The sequence below is a fragment of the Enhydra lutris genome, unplaced genomic scaffold (genome assembly GCF_002288905.1).
Source record: "Enhydra lutris kenyoni isolate GAN:26980312 unplaced genomic scaffold, ASM228890v2 scaffoldscaffold74, whole genome shotgun sequence".
In the NCBI taxonomy this organism is placed as follows: Eukaryota; Metazoa; Chordata; class Mammalia; order Carnivora; family Mustelidae; genus Enhydra; species Enhydra lutris.
This window is the reverse complement of record NW_019154158.1, coordinates 6,931,259-6,945,647: the sequence shown is the minus strand read 5'-3', so window position 1 is coordinate 6,945,647 and position 14,389 is coordinate 6,931,259. Positions and strand designations below refer to the sequence as shown.

Below are 14,389 nucleotides of genomic sequence, written 5' to 3'. Positions count from 1 at the left end.
CAAAGGAACCAGGTGAAACAGATGAAACAGGCCCTTAAGGACTTCACCAAAAAAAATTTACCAAACAAGCACTCATAATTATGAACTCTGTAGCTAAAACAACAAATAAACCACACATAAATGCAAATCATTGTTCTTTGTGGTAGGTATACACACAGATACAAAAGTTCCTGCCATTGCAGCACTTATTTCTAATGAGGAGACACACACAGTAAACAAGCAACATAATAGAAAAATAAATTTCCTAGTACTTAAGTTAATGACAAGTGCTGTGGGGGGAAAAATGAAATACTTCAAGGAAAGGAGAAGAGATTCCAAATTAAATAGAGTGGTCAATGGTGGCTCAGTGGGTTAAGCTACTGGCTTTGATTGTGGCTCAAGTCATGAAATCAGACCCTTCTGATTATCTCTCCCCTCTGATCTGCCTTCCCGCTGACCCATTCACACACAAGATCTCTAAATAAATGAATGAATAAAGAAATAAACAAATAAATGAATAAAAAAATAAAATGGTCAAGATTTCAGTCATTTTTAGAGCTCCTATTTATTTCATTTTTCTTCATTCAAACATATTTTTCTATATTCTCTTCCTTTTCTCTTTTCTGTAGTTTTCCCAAGTCCATACAATCATCTGTCTCATGCATGTCAAATATAGGAAGACCATGAGAAATGAGTCTAAATAAGCATTGTTCTTCACTTTCAAAAGTAACAAGATCTAGCCAAATTCTACTTGAAAAGAAATGGCCAGAAATTGAATGCTCAGCAATCCAGTTAATGAATGAGACGGAACCTAACTCCAGGGCTTAGATAACTATGCTTTATGATTACTTCTAGCAATGAACTCTTGTCTCCTGCCCACTCTTGTCCCCTTATGCTCTTGAATCAGATAGTCAAAATCTGCATAGGTGAAAAAATAGTTGATAGTTATCTTCAACTGAGAAAATGATTTATTTCAAGCTGTCAGGTTACTTTTCCACCTAATCGGCTCCATTGGAAATAGTACTTTATGTCTTTTCAGACTATACAGCTCCTATTAAACAACAAACAGGAATTTTGAGAGGCTACAGCTGATGGGGAGGGTGATCTCCTTCCATGAGTGCCATAAACTGGGTTATTAGGAATGCCTGTTTTTACACCACATGCAGTGACCTTAATTAATCAATCATTTATATGTGTGTATGTGTGTGTGCGTGTGTGTGTATATATATACATATATATAAAAATCAGAAAACAGAATTGGGAAAACATAAAAATCAGTCCATGAAGATACTGAAAATCAATCCAGGATTTGTACACACCTATTTAACATGCCCATAAAGGTCAGAGAACACAATTTTATTAGTACTTTGATAAATAAGGGGAATTCAAAGACAAACCACTTGCCTTTGCTGTTTTTAAACAATCAGTCTAAGGTTCACATTATTTAATTAATAGGAACAAAAATACTGGAATTACATGAAATTGAGAACCCTGAAAACTAAAAAACAAAAAAAAATTCAATATGTGGAAAACCAAAGAAAATAGAGATGATAAGGAAATTAATAAAAATAAATAATAAGGTTGATAAAAATTAAAATTACTTTAAAAAACCTTCTGCAATTCTAATATAAAAACATGAAACAAACATAAATATTTTAATATTATAATATTCCAAATACTGACAAAGGATATATCCTTACATGATACTAATGCATTTATGGTACTATGAGCAATTATATAAAAACACTCCTATTCTGGGGCACCTGGGTGGCTCAGTGGGTTAAAGCCTCTGCCTTCAGCTCAGGTCATGATCCCAGGGTCCTGGGATCGAGCCCCGCATCGGGCTCCCTGCTCAGCAGGGAGCCTACTTCCTCTTCTCTCTCTCTCTGCCTGCCTCTCTGCCTACTTGTGATCTCCGTCAAATAAATAAATAAAATCTTTAAAAAAAAAACACTCCTATTCTTAAACTGTTAGTATATGGTATTAATTAGCAAATATTCACAAAGTAACAAATAATCTGAATATGTATTTTAACGATGGAAGAGATTGCAGAAAAAATATGCAAAGTTCTAAGAGTTGTGCTTTCAAAAATTCCCAACATTTTATTAATATCTTGTTAGGTGCATGAACCTTAGATGACTAAGTCATTCATGTGAAGTGTGTGTGTGTGTGTGTGTGTGTGTGTGTGTATTTGATTTCACACACTGTACATTATTAGTGTATGGCCAAGTTTACTTACCAGAGAACACAGTGGAAGGAACTGAAAACCTCAATTTTGAATGACTAGGCTCTGTGCTTTATACATGTTTTGATTTTTGATACCTAAAAACAGATTCTGTGTTCCCATATTTCTGTAGAAGATTGGTAGGGGGTATCACATAAAATGATTGAGAAGAGTTAAAAATAATTTTCTAACCTCAAGCACCAGGATAACTATTAAGATGTTTAGAATAACGGAATTTTCCATGTAGAGGGGATTGTTAATATATTCTCCTGCAGGGGTAGCAAATGAAAGAGACGTGCCACTAAACTCCCTTTCCCATGGCTATAGGAAATCATTGCAAATAAATTGGATAATTATCTCTCAAAGAGTGAGGATATAACCTCAGAATCCTTCTCAACTTGGTGCTAATACCGTAAGTGTCGACCTATGAGATGAGATTTATTTGGATCCCTGATAGACTGAACTTTTTCAATTGTGAGATGAAGAAAGGGAAACCCAGAAAGGGAAGGGCATTCTTCAAGGTGACTCAGTGAATCAGAAAAAATTGAGATCTATATCCCAGTTCAGTTAACTTTCCATACACAAAGTTGCCTACTTGCTTGTTTCTTTCCTGGTCATGGTTCCTAAACTAATTAATGCTCTCCAAACAAAACATGCGTGCCAAAAACTAGAAGCACTTTATGGGAGCACATAAAATAGCAAACGCAGCAAGGAGATTCATGGTATGTATATTCCCCCTAGTTGAGAAAACTGCATCCCTCTCCCAATCACCATACAATGTTTTTGGAGAACCAATCCTCATCCTAAACTAATCACACACATCCTTTTCTTGGGTCTCAGCCTTATTCTCTATCCCGATATGCACTCCTTTGCAGGCATCCAGAAATGACTTTTGCTGAAAATCCTCAGGCCCCTGACACCACTGCTTACTGCTGCTTATATCTCAAGGTTGCCCAGATAAATCCTGGGGCCGCTTGAGTGCGCACAGCCTGGGTTCCAAATACTTTTAGTACTTCCTTCCTTTTCCCTGTAGTGAAGCTGTTTGTAGAGCTTCCCAGAGGAAAGCTTCAAAACTGTGGTAAGAACACTTAACATGAGATCTATTCTCTTAAATTTTTAAGTGCACAATACAGTATTGTCAACTATAGGCACAGTGTTATACAGCAGATGTCCTCCCCACTGCCCCTGGCAACAACCACCCCACTTTCTATTTCTATGATTTTGACTGGTCTAGGTACCTGATTATAAGTGGAATTATACAATATTTGTTCTTTTGTGTCTGGCTTATGGAAATAAGCATAATATGATGTTGCACTTTGTGGATCTAATTTCCTTCCCTTTTAAGTCTGCAAACTATTACACTGCATGTGTACACCACATTTTCTTTATCCATTCATCTATCAATGGACACCTGGGTTGTTACCATACCTTGGCTATTGCAAATAAGGCTGCAATAAACATATCTCTTTGAGTTTCTGATTTCAATTATTGTGGGTATACATCCAGAAGTGGATTTGCAAGATTATATGGCAATGTTATGTTTAATGATATATATGTATATATATACACACAATATATATATATAAAAATATGTAAAAAATTTGCATCCAAGGTTGGGGGGCAGTGGCATTTACTCTCTACCACATGATAAAAGTTGAAACTATTCATCTTCTGCATGGTGAGTTTGTGTCAAAATGGCCCTTCTTATTTATTAAAGTAGACAACATAAATGACCATTACTCTAGAGAAATATATAAATATGTATGAACATTTTAAGTAGGCAAAATTATGATCAGTAATTCCTTTTGTGGAAATAACTCTCAAAAGGTAATAGGACAACAGGGCTGAAATGTATATGTGTGTCTATGCACTCTAAAATTACTTATACTGGGAAAATTTTTTTCCAAATATTTTATTTATTTATTTATGTTTAGAAAGAGAGAGCAGGGGCAGTGGTAGAGGGAATCTTTAAGCAGACATCTGTGCTGACTTTGGAGCCTGACACAGGGCTCAATGACCCATGAGATCGGGACTTGAGTGGAAACCAAGAAAGAGTCCAACGCTCAACCATGTGAGCCACCTAGGCGCCCCCTGGGAAAATTTTAAAGGCTCGGCAAAGAGGGATTTGACTCCTCATGGCATATCCATAAACTGAAATTGTATTCAGCCATTAAAATTGACACTGGAAATGTTTATTGAAGCCAAATGGCTAACTATTGTTTAAAATGAAGATTTCTTAATTGGGTCTAAAATGCTTAAAATTATATACACCACATGAAAACAACTCTTTTAAAATGAAAATACTCATGCTGTGATTTTTCTTCAATTATGCTTGTCTCTACAATAATGATAAAGTCTCTAATAATCCAATTATCAACTAAATCTCTGTCAAGTACCTTTATTGGTTATACAAAAGTAACTTTAATATCCCAGTTTTCATTTATACACTATGTTTTAACAAGAAGATATTATTTCAAAAAAGTTTTTTTAGTGTTATTTTTATTCAGAGTGGGATAAACTGTGATTAATTTCCTCATTAAGAAAGAATAGCTTTGGTGCACATTATATAATAAAATATGTCTTGGGTTTTACACCAACATGTTGAAAATAACATAGAAGTATAAAGGTGAAATTTGAGTTGCTTCTAATTTAAATATAAACTAGTTATTTACTTATTTTTATTTTATTTTAAGGAAGCTCCATGCCCAGCATGAATCCCAACTTGGGCCTTAAACTCATGACCCTGAGATCAAAACCTGAGCAAAGACCAAGAGTCAGACGCTTAACTAACTGAGCCACCCAGATGCCCCTATATGTAAAATTGTTTTTTAGCTCAATTAAAAGAAATATCCTTTAAGGAAATTTTAGTTGGAATTATATATCTCAAAAGTCTTCAATAATTCTAAAATTATTTTACAAGCAGTGGAACTAAGTGTTTTTTACTCCACAGTCCCTACCAGTTTGCCTTTCATGCTGTAAACTGGTTCCACACAGTGTTAAAAATGATAACACATGTCATAGGAATATGAACATTAAAAAATGTTGGGTGTTTTTTTTGTTGTTGTTAGGAAGGTTCCTCCTCCCCCAAATACCTGGTCATCTCCTGCTGGATAATTTACTTAGTATTCTCCTGGGACACAGGTCCTATAATAAACCAATTAAAATATACTCCCAAAGTTGATCTTGTCCATGATTCATCAGTATACCCTATTACTATTTTCCCAAAAGTCATTAAGAATTTATCTCAAAGGATGTTTTCTAAAGTAAAAAAAAATATTTCTGTAGCAAAACACATTAAAGGTGCTATGTTTACTTTTTTCCTCAGGAAAATAAATGGAAATGGCCACCTGTGAAATATCAAAATAGCTTATCAAAAAATAATTCTAGGTTGTTTTTCTTTGATGACTTTTATCTAAAGATTTGCTAGTAAGATGGCAGGTGGGATATTTCAGGATTCCAGATTTGGGACAATGGTCGTGAAAAACATGAGAAAATTGTCCTATTAAATATTTTGAGATGAAACATCAAGATTTTTATGAGGAAATGTATATCTTTGTAGGAAAACAGGGAAAACAGTTATTTCTCCATGAAGCAATAGTCTAAAATTTGTCTTTTGATTTAACATAATTGAACATATTAGTTTGCATTCAGTATTTCACACTATCAATCTTTTGACAATATGTAAGTATCCTCTGTTTATATTTATCTGTTTATATTTATACATTGTATATATTTATATTTATGTTTATCTGTTTATATTTATCTGTTTCAGTTTCTATTCTATTCATTATATACCAGTGACTACCCATGGTGTGTTTCTTTCTCTCAATATATGTATAATAATATATGTATATACATTATTCAATAGTGTAATAAATGGAAACGTAAAAATATTTCAAATGGTCATTTTCAGCAATTAACTGAAATATGTGGAATATGGCAAACCTTCCTTAATATTGATACATTTTTAGAAAGACTTGATGGATATTCCTGGTGTGGGTGTCCAAGACAGTTCTAAATAATATACATAAGGGGTTTGTATCTAATTTCTATATATGAGTACTGCTGAACTTCATTAACAACATTTTGTGAACATATTTTTTGATGTTCAGCTATTAACTAGATTTTTAAAATTTATTTTATTAGGAATCTTGAATAATAAAGTGAAAATAACTGAGTTAATTAAGTTTTCATATAGACATACCTTTCTTTGACATTTTAATTCCAATGTAGTTAACATACAGTGCCATATTATTTTCAGGTGTACAATACAATGATCCAACAATTCCGTACATCAGCCAGTGCTCATCATAACAAGTGCCCTCCTTAATCCCCCTCACCTATTTTACCCATCTTCCCTTCCACCTCCCCTCTGGTAACCATCAGATTGTTCTCTATAGTTAAGAGTCTGTTTCTTGGTTTAGAAAGACACCATTTTTTAAAGAATCAAGGATAGAGGTAGGAGTCCAAAGGCTCAATGTGTATCTGGAAATAGAATGTATAATGGCAAAAAAAAAAAAAAAAAGGGTACTACTTATATAAACTGTTGTTTAATACAAATAAAAGTTCATAATGCAATAGTAGAATGACTTGGTTTCTGAATTTTTACAATGAAAACAGTTATAAATAAACTCATGGAGGTAGTATTCACTACTTCCCAAAAAGAACACTTAGAATTTTCACTAGAAAGTATTAATTAGGGTTAGGTTGATCAATAATTTCTAACAGCATTAGGGATTTTATGCTCAGAAAAAGATGATATAAGAAAAACATAACGTGGGTGCCTGGGTGGTTCACTCACTAAGTGTCTGCCTTCAGCTCAGGTTAGTATCCCAATGTCCAGGGTTTGAGCCCACATTGGGCTCCATGCTAGGTGGGAAGCCTGCTTCTCCCTCTCCCACTCCCCTGCTTGTTTTCCCTCTCTCTCTGTGTCTCTCTCTGTCAAATAAATAAATAAAATCTTAAAAAAAAAAACAACAACATAATGTCCTCTGGTATTGAGGGGGAAAAAAGTGAAGCATGAGAAGAGCTCATGTTCAGTCAATATAGTTCCCACGTAACATTGGTAAAAATGGAGGCAGAGCAAACGTGTAACAAAGAATCAGAGGACATTATTCAGAGTAGTAAGACTGATATTAAACACAGAAGATATGCCCATAAAATGTATAATAGAATTGGGGAAAATGAGGAATGTATTTATAGAAGGAAAATTTTTAAGCGCCAGGTACTTTGTGTGAAAATACAGTCATAATTTCACTTTTATAATTTTTTACAATCATTATTTTAAAAAATAGGGACAGATATTAGGTTTTGTCTAACTGATTTATTATTGTCCATATTGAGTTTTGCCAGTAAGATTGGTGAAAAATCAACCACCAGAAATGAAAAATAGAACATCAGTGACTGAATTCATCCTCCTGGGTCTGACTGATAATCCAGAAGTACAAGTTGTAATTTTCTTCTTTCTATTTCTCACCTATGTACTGAGTGTTACTGGAAATCTCACCATCATCATTCTTTCCTTGCTGGATTCCCACCTGAAGACCCCCATGTATTTTTTCCTTGGGAATTTCTCCTTCTCAGAAATTTCATTTACTTCTGTCTGTAATCCTAGATTTTTGATCAGCATCCTAACTGGAGACAAATCTATTTCCTACAGTGCTTGTGCGGCTCAGCTGTTTTTCTTCATCATTCTTGGCTCGACAGAATTTTTCCTTCTGGCCTGTATGTCCTATGATCGTTTCGTGGCCATCTGCAAGCCTTTGCATTATACATTGTGAGTAACAAGATCTGCTATCAGCTTGTGGTCAGCTCTTGGCTGGCTGGTTTCTTGGTAATTTTCCCACCACTGGCCATGGGCCTGCAGCTGGATTTCTGTGACTCCAATGTCATTGACCATTTCACCTGTGATTCTGCTCCTTTACTGCAGATCTCTTGCATCTACTTGTATCTACAAGTACTCTAGAGCTCATGAGCTTTGTTTTAGCTGTGCTTACTTTTATGTCCACTTTGGTGTTAGTAATTGTCTCCTATTCTTACAACCTTAAGACAATTCTGAAAATCCCTTCAGCTCAACAGAGAAAAAAGGCCTTCTCAACCTGCTCATCCCATATCATAGTTGTCTCTATTTCTTATGGAAGCTGCATCTTCATGTACGTGAAAAATCAGCAAAGGAAGGTGTTGCTTTGACAAAAGGTGTAGCTATGCTCAATACCTCTGTTGCTCCTATGCTGAATCCCTTTATTTACACTTTAAGGAACTGGCAAGTGAAACAAGCATTTAAAGATGTAGTGAAAAAGATCATTTTTTCAAAAGCATTGATCTGACTGTATTTATAGCTAAAATGTTGTGAAAATTAAAAGCGGGAAACCTCACTGAAGTGGACTTGGGATGCTAGAAGAGGAAGCTGAAAGGGAGGAGCCATACCACTCAATGTCAGTTACAGGAAGAATTGTCAATTATAGACCTCACCAGAAAAACGGAGGGCAGAAAAGAATCATTAATTACAGTCCCCAACACGGAAAGATGTACACTGCATCTCCTACAATAAACTGACTACCCCTGCAACTTGACCAATGAGAAATCATCATCACCCTAAGTTCTTGCTGTTCTCCAATGAACTTTTGTTCAAAACAACTTCTCCCAGATTCCACCTTCTTCTCCATAAAATAATATCCTTCTTCTTTGTTGGATTTGCCTATAGCCTTCATGCCCCAAACTGTAATTCTCTGTCATTCATCATTCCCAAATAAATTTTTTTTTTCTGGTAAAATAACCAACCGTTTTGTTTCTAAGGTTAACACTACACACAACACTTTAATGAGAGAGCCAATAGATAATTTTTTGTTGTATTTCTTCTCTCTCCTTACTTTAATCAATTCTCAGGAAAATCATTTGTTATTTTGGATTCAATGTTTTTATATTATAAGTTCTGTTTAAATGAATTTAAGCACAAAATCATTATGGAATGATTTGTAGTATTTTTCCCATGATATAACAAAGAAATTACTAAGTCACTTCCTACATAAATGTGCTTCAAATATATTGTGTTGATGTTTATCACTGCACAATCTATTAAAAAAGCATATGTCATTAGTATGTTTTAGTTATTCAATTATATACATACATGATTGATCATACATATGTATGTACTTATGTATGTGTGTGTGTGTGTGTGTGTACGTGCATATACCATCACTTAAAACTGGTTATTAGTGCCTGAGACTGTCAGGTGCTTTATGAGAAGGAGCTACACTCTTATCATCAGCATACTAAGACACTGAGAAAAAAAAAATGATATAGATAATAAATATCATTGTTCTTTCCTCCTCTGCCTTTTTTTTCTTTTTACCTAGACATAAAGATAATTGATGAATCATCCCTTCACCTAAAAGCATCTGTGACAAGTCTAAATGCTGTGGACCAAATGTATTTCTACTAAATTACACTAAGTCAATACTGTTAAATTCTGACTTTGGATATTTTGTGTGTGTGTTTTATGGTATGTTTAACTCCCTTTAAATGACTTGTACCAGCTTTATTTAACCACTCAGTGTCTTGGTGTCATTAACTATCAAATTGGGTGAATAATCCATAGTCATAATTTTTATTGATTTTTTTGTTTGATGAAGGTAAATTAGGTCATTAAAAGTGTTTACTTCAAGGGGGGTCTGGGTGGCTCAGTGGGTTAAGCCTCTGCCTTTGGCTCAGGTCATGATCTCAGGGTCCTGGGTGCGAGCCCCGCATCGGGCCCTCTGCTCAGTGGAGAGCCTGCTCCCCACCCCCCGTCTGCCTCTCTGCCTACTTGTGATCTCTGTCTGTCAAATAAATAAATAAAATCTTTAAAAAAATAAAAATAAAGTGTTTACTTCAAGAGCTCAATAAATATCTGGTATTATGTTGTCATATAATCTGTCTCTTATAGAACATTCTTTATCCCTGGATTTGAGGAACATACTCTTCCTCTCTTTCTTCTTGTTTTGCTTTCATTCCCAAGTTTACTAGCAACTCTTTGATCTGTAATTAACTGTTGATAGTATTTTGTCTCTCATTTTCTATTCCCCCCTTTTAAAACTTTATACAGAGTTTAATCTTGCTTCTGAGATAATGACATCTAAACCAATGGTTAACCCACTCCTAAGCCTAGGCCTAAATATCTGACTTCTAATTTTTGCCGTGTTTAAGTGTTTGAGTAGTGGATTTATCCAAACATTTTTTGGCCTACAACCTCAAAAAAAAAAAAAAAAAAAGTATGCTAAGAAAAAAAATCTTTGCTATATAAGATCATCTAAGATATAATTGTCCTAGTGATAAACCAGATAAGGAGTTGGCCCCCATAAGGCATCTTTTCTATAGAGCATGTCTGATACTGCCAACATGCAATCATCCCATCTACCTTTATACATGGATATCTGAAAACACATCAAAAACTGGGTTCAAAAATTGAAAGTGTCCTCTTCTCCTTCCTACCAGCAGAGGTCAGTGGGTACCTAAAAATCCTATTCTGACCAGCTGTTAATGAGGAACCCCCCCCCCCCTTCACCTTGATGAGAAGGGCCAAGTAAGGCATCCACATCTGGCAGTAACAAGGCTGAGTTCTTGCCTTCTACTGCTGGACCAGTCTCAGAGGAAGCCAGCTACAACAGAAAGTCTAAGTAAGATCCAGAGACTCCTAACATAATAGCAAATCTATCCAGATTCAATTTAAAAAATCACCTGTAATACCAATAACTAGGGAAATCTTAAATTAAATGAAAAAATGACAATCAATTGAAAGCAACACTGCAATGAAAGAGGTGTTAGAATTACCTAATAAATACCAAATACCTAAATTACCTAATAAATATTTTAAAGCAACTATTGTAAAAGTGCTTCAGCGAACAATTATGAAGACATTGGCTGAAAAGAAAAATTAGAAAGTCAAGAAAGAAAAGGGGGGGAAGAGCAAAAGAAAGAAAGAGAAGAAGGAACAAAAGAAGAAAGAAAGGAAAGACAGAAAAAAGAAAGAAAAAATCCTCAGCAAAGAATAAGACATAAAGAACAATCAACTAGAAATTTTATGACTGAAAAAAAATCATTAAAATTAGAAAATACTTGGAGAAGTTTCAAATTTTTAAAAATTGAGTTGGATTTATTTGAGCATTTTATGAAAACAACAAATGGGAACACAATAAATTAAAAGTATTAATCAGATGAAGGAAAGTAAGTTCCTTAAAGATTATTTTCTGGTGATGCTAAAACTGAAATTACTCCAAAGATGGACATTGAAAATCTGAGGAAGTTCCAATAAAATGGTGAGCAAATACTGACAGCTGTCTTCCTTCCCAAACAATTCATAAAGCTCTCAGAAAAGTAGGAAGTGTGAGGATCTGAATATATAAGGTAGAAAAAACAAACATTTCGAGAAAGACTGAGGTGGTGTGCACTGGCTTCAAGAAAAGCCAGGTAGGTGCAGAGCAGAATATGCATGAAAGACTTAGTTATAGAAACAAATTCAATAAGCAAGCTCAACATAAGAATGGAAACCACAGAGAATAGATTCAGTGAACTTGACAAAGAAACAACATACATATACAATATGAATTAGGGAGAAAATAAGCTGACTATGTTATAAACATAACAATAATAATGAACAGAGCCTGAGGGATCCCTCAGACAATAACAAAAGATCTAACATTCTTGTCAGCCTCTTCTCTGAAGGACAGGCGATAGAGGGTGGGACAGAAAAATTATATGAAAACTCTAAAATGAAAATACAAATTATCAAAAAATTTGGTACAGTGCAAAAGTGCTGCTGAGATAAGAGTTAATGGCATGAAATACCTACATTAGAAAATAGGACCATGAGAGACTGTGGACTCTGAGAAACAAACAGGGTTTTGGAGGGAAGGGGGTGGGGTGTTGGGTGCGCCTGGTGGTGGGTATTAAGGAGGGCATATATTGTGAAGAAAGTATTGCATGAAGCACTAGGTGTGGTGCATAAACAATGAATCTTGGAACACTGAAAAAATAAAATTAAATTTAAAAAAAAGAAACATGTTAAAAAGGAAAAAAAGGAAAAAAAAATAGGAAAAATGGGGAGGCAGGTGGGGGATGGGCTAAACAGGTGATGGCAATTAAGGAAGGCTCTTGTTATGATGAGCACTGGGTGTTATATGTAGACAATGAATCACTAAATTCTACTCTTGAAACCAATATTACACTACATATTAACTAATGGGAATTTAAAAACTTGAAACATTTAAATGTATACATATGTACATATAATTTAAAGAATAATATACCGAAAAATAAAATTTTAAAAAAGAATAATTACACATAAAAAAGAAAAGAAGAAAAGTCTTGAATCAATAATCTAAGCTCTCCTCATTCAACACAGATAGGAGGAGCAAATAAACTCAAAGCAGGCAGAAAGAAAGAATAAAGAGAAAGGCAGAAATACAATAAATCAAAACCAGAAAAACAATAGAGAAAATCAATGAAACAAAAAAGCTGTTATTTTGTAAATATCAATAACATTGGTAAGCATCTAATAAGAATGAAAGGAAAGAGACAAATAAAAGAAAGGCTCAAATTACCAATATCAAAATGAAACAAGGTATATCCCTAGTGACAATGCACATCTAAGTGATAATACGGGAATATTATGGACAAATATTATGATATTATGTGATAACATGTGGTGATAATATGAGAATATTATGGACAAATCTATGCACACAAATTTGACAGGTGCAGTAGACCAATTCTTCAAGAAACACAAACTGCCATAGCTTACCCAGTAAGAAATAAATAATTTTACTATCTTTGTAATTATTAGGTAAATTGGGCTCATGATTAAAAATAAAACTTCCCCAGAGAAATATCTAGCTCCAAATGTTTTCACTGGAGATTTCTCAAAGTGTTTCTACCCCTTGAAAACATGGTAGGTTAAAAATCTTTGTTCAGTCAGTGTGTCTTTTCTTCATTTTTATTTATCTCTGCTTTCAAATTCTACAACTCTCCACATTGTGGCTCCAGGTTTCAATGTGTTAGAACCTCAGGCCTCATTACTTTGTTTTTATTTTGTCAATATGCTTAAGCATAGGTTGGTGGAATATTATTTACTTGTTTTGTGCTTTTTCACAGCCAAATGATTTCTTCTGTTAATGGAAAACTATTAAATAAAAACTGCAACAAATTCAAAGAGCATTACATTACTGAACTGAACTGCTATTACCCTTTATCTTACTGTGTTCTTCCTTCAGGATTCTGAAAAACATACCATTTCTCCATTCAGTATCACACCATTTGTCATAAGCAAGTTATGCTTGTGAATTTCAGAAGACACTGAGTGCAGTTTCACCTGGGGAAAGATGAGAAGGTCAACTCATAGACAGGTTAAGAATGTGGCATCTAATTATGCTGGAAATTTAGCTTTCTCTATAAATAGTCATGAAAAAGTTGAATTAAATAAATATGTATTCCATTTCTGACAGTGCTGGACTAAATGGTTTATTATCAACATGTATACTCTGAATTAAAAGAAAGATGGAAAATATATATATATATATTTTTTAAAGATTTTATTTGTTTATTTGACAGACAGAGTTCACAAGTAGGCAGAGAGGCAGGCAGAGAGAGAGAGAGAGGGAAGCGGCTCCCTGCTGAGCAGAGAGCCCGATGTGGGACTCGATCCCAGGAACCTGAGATCATGACCTGAGCCGAAGGCAGCGGCTTAACCCACTGAGCCACCCAGGCACCCAAAAATATATTTTAAAGTATGGTTAAATAATTGGAACACTATCAATATTGTTCCTCACATAAAGATTATCATCATTTAAGGCTAGTTTTCCATTGGGACATCTCCTAATACTCCAATTCAACAATAAGAAAAGGCACAACTCAATTAAACAATGGACAAAGATCTGAACAGACACTTCACCAAAAGTGATACACAGATGGCATATAAGCACACCAAAAAATATTCAATATCATATATCACTAAGGAATTAGAAATTAAAACAACAATGGGGTGCTGCTAAAAGCCTCCTAAAAAGGTTAAAATCCAAACACTGACAATACCAAATGCTTGTAAGGATGAGTATCAACAGAAAATCTCATTTGTTGCTGGTACAAATGCAAAATGGTGTAGTCCCTTTGGAAAAGAGCTTGGCAATTTCTCAGAAAACAGAACATACTCTTTCC

The 14,389-nt window shown here is 34.4% G+C and overlaps 1 pseudogene; it reads left to right on the top strand.

Annotated features, from left to right (window-relative positions):
* The first annotated feature begins 7,584 nt into the window (after window positions 1-7,584).
* On the top strand, window positions 7,585-8,529 carry LOC111160219 (annotated as a pseudogene).
* Window positions 8,530-14,389: the final 5,860 nt, after the last annotated feature.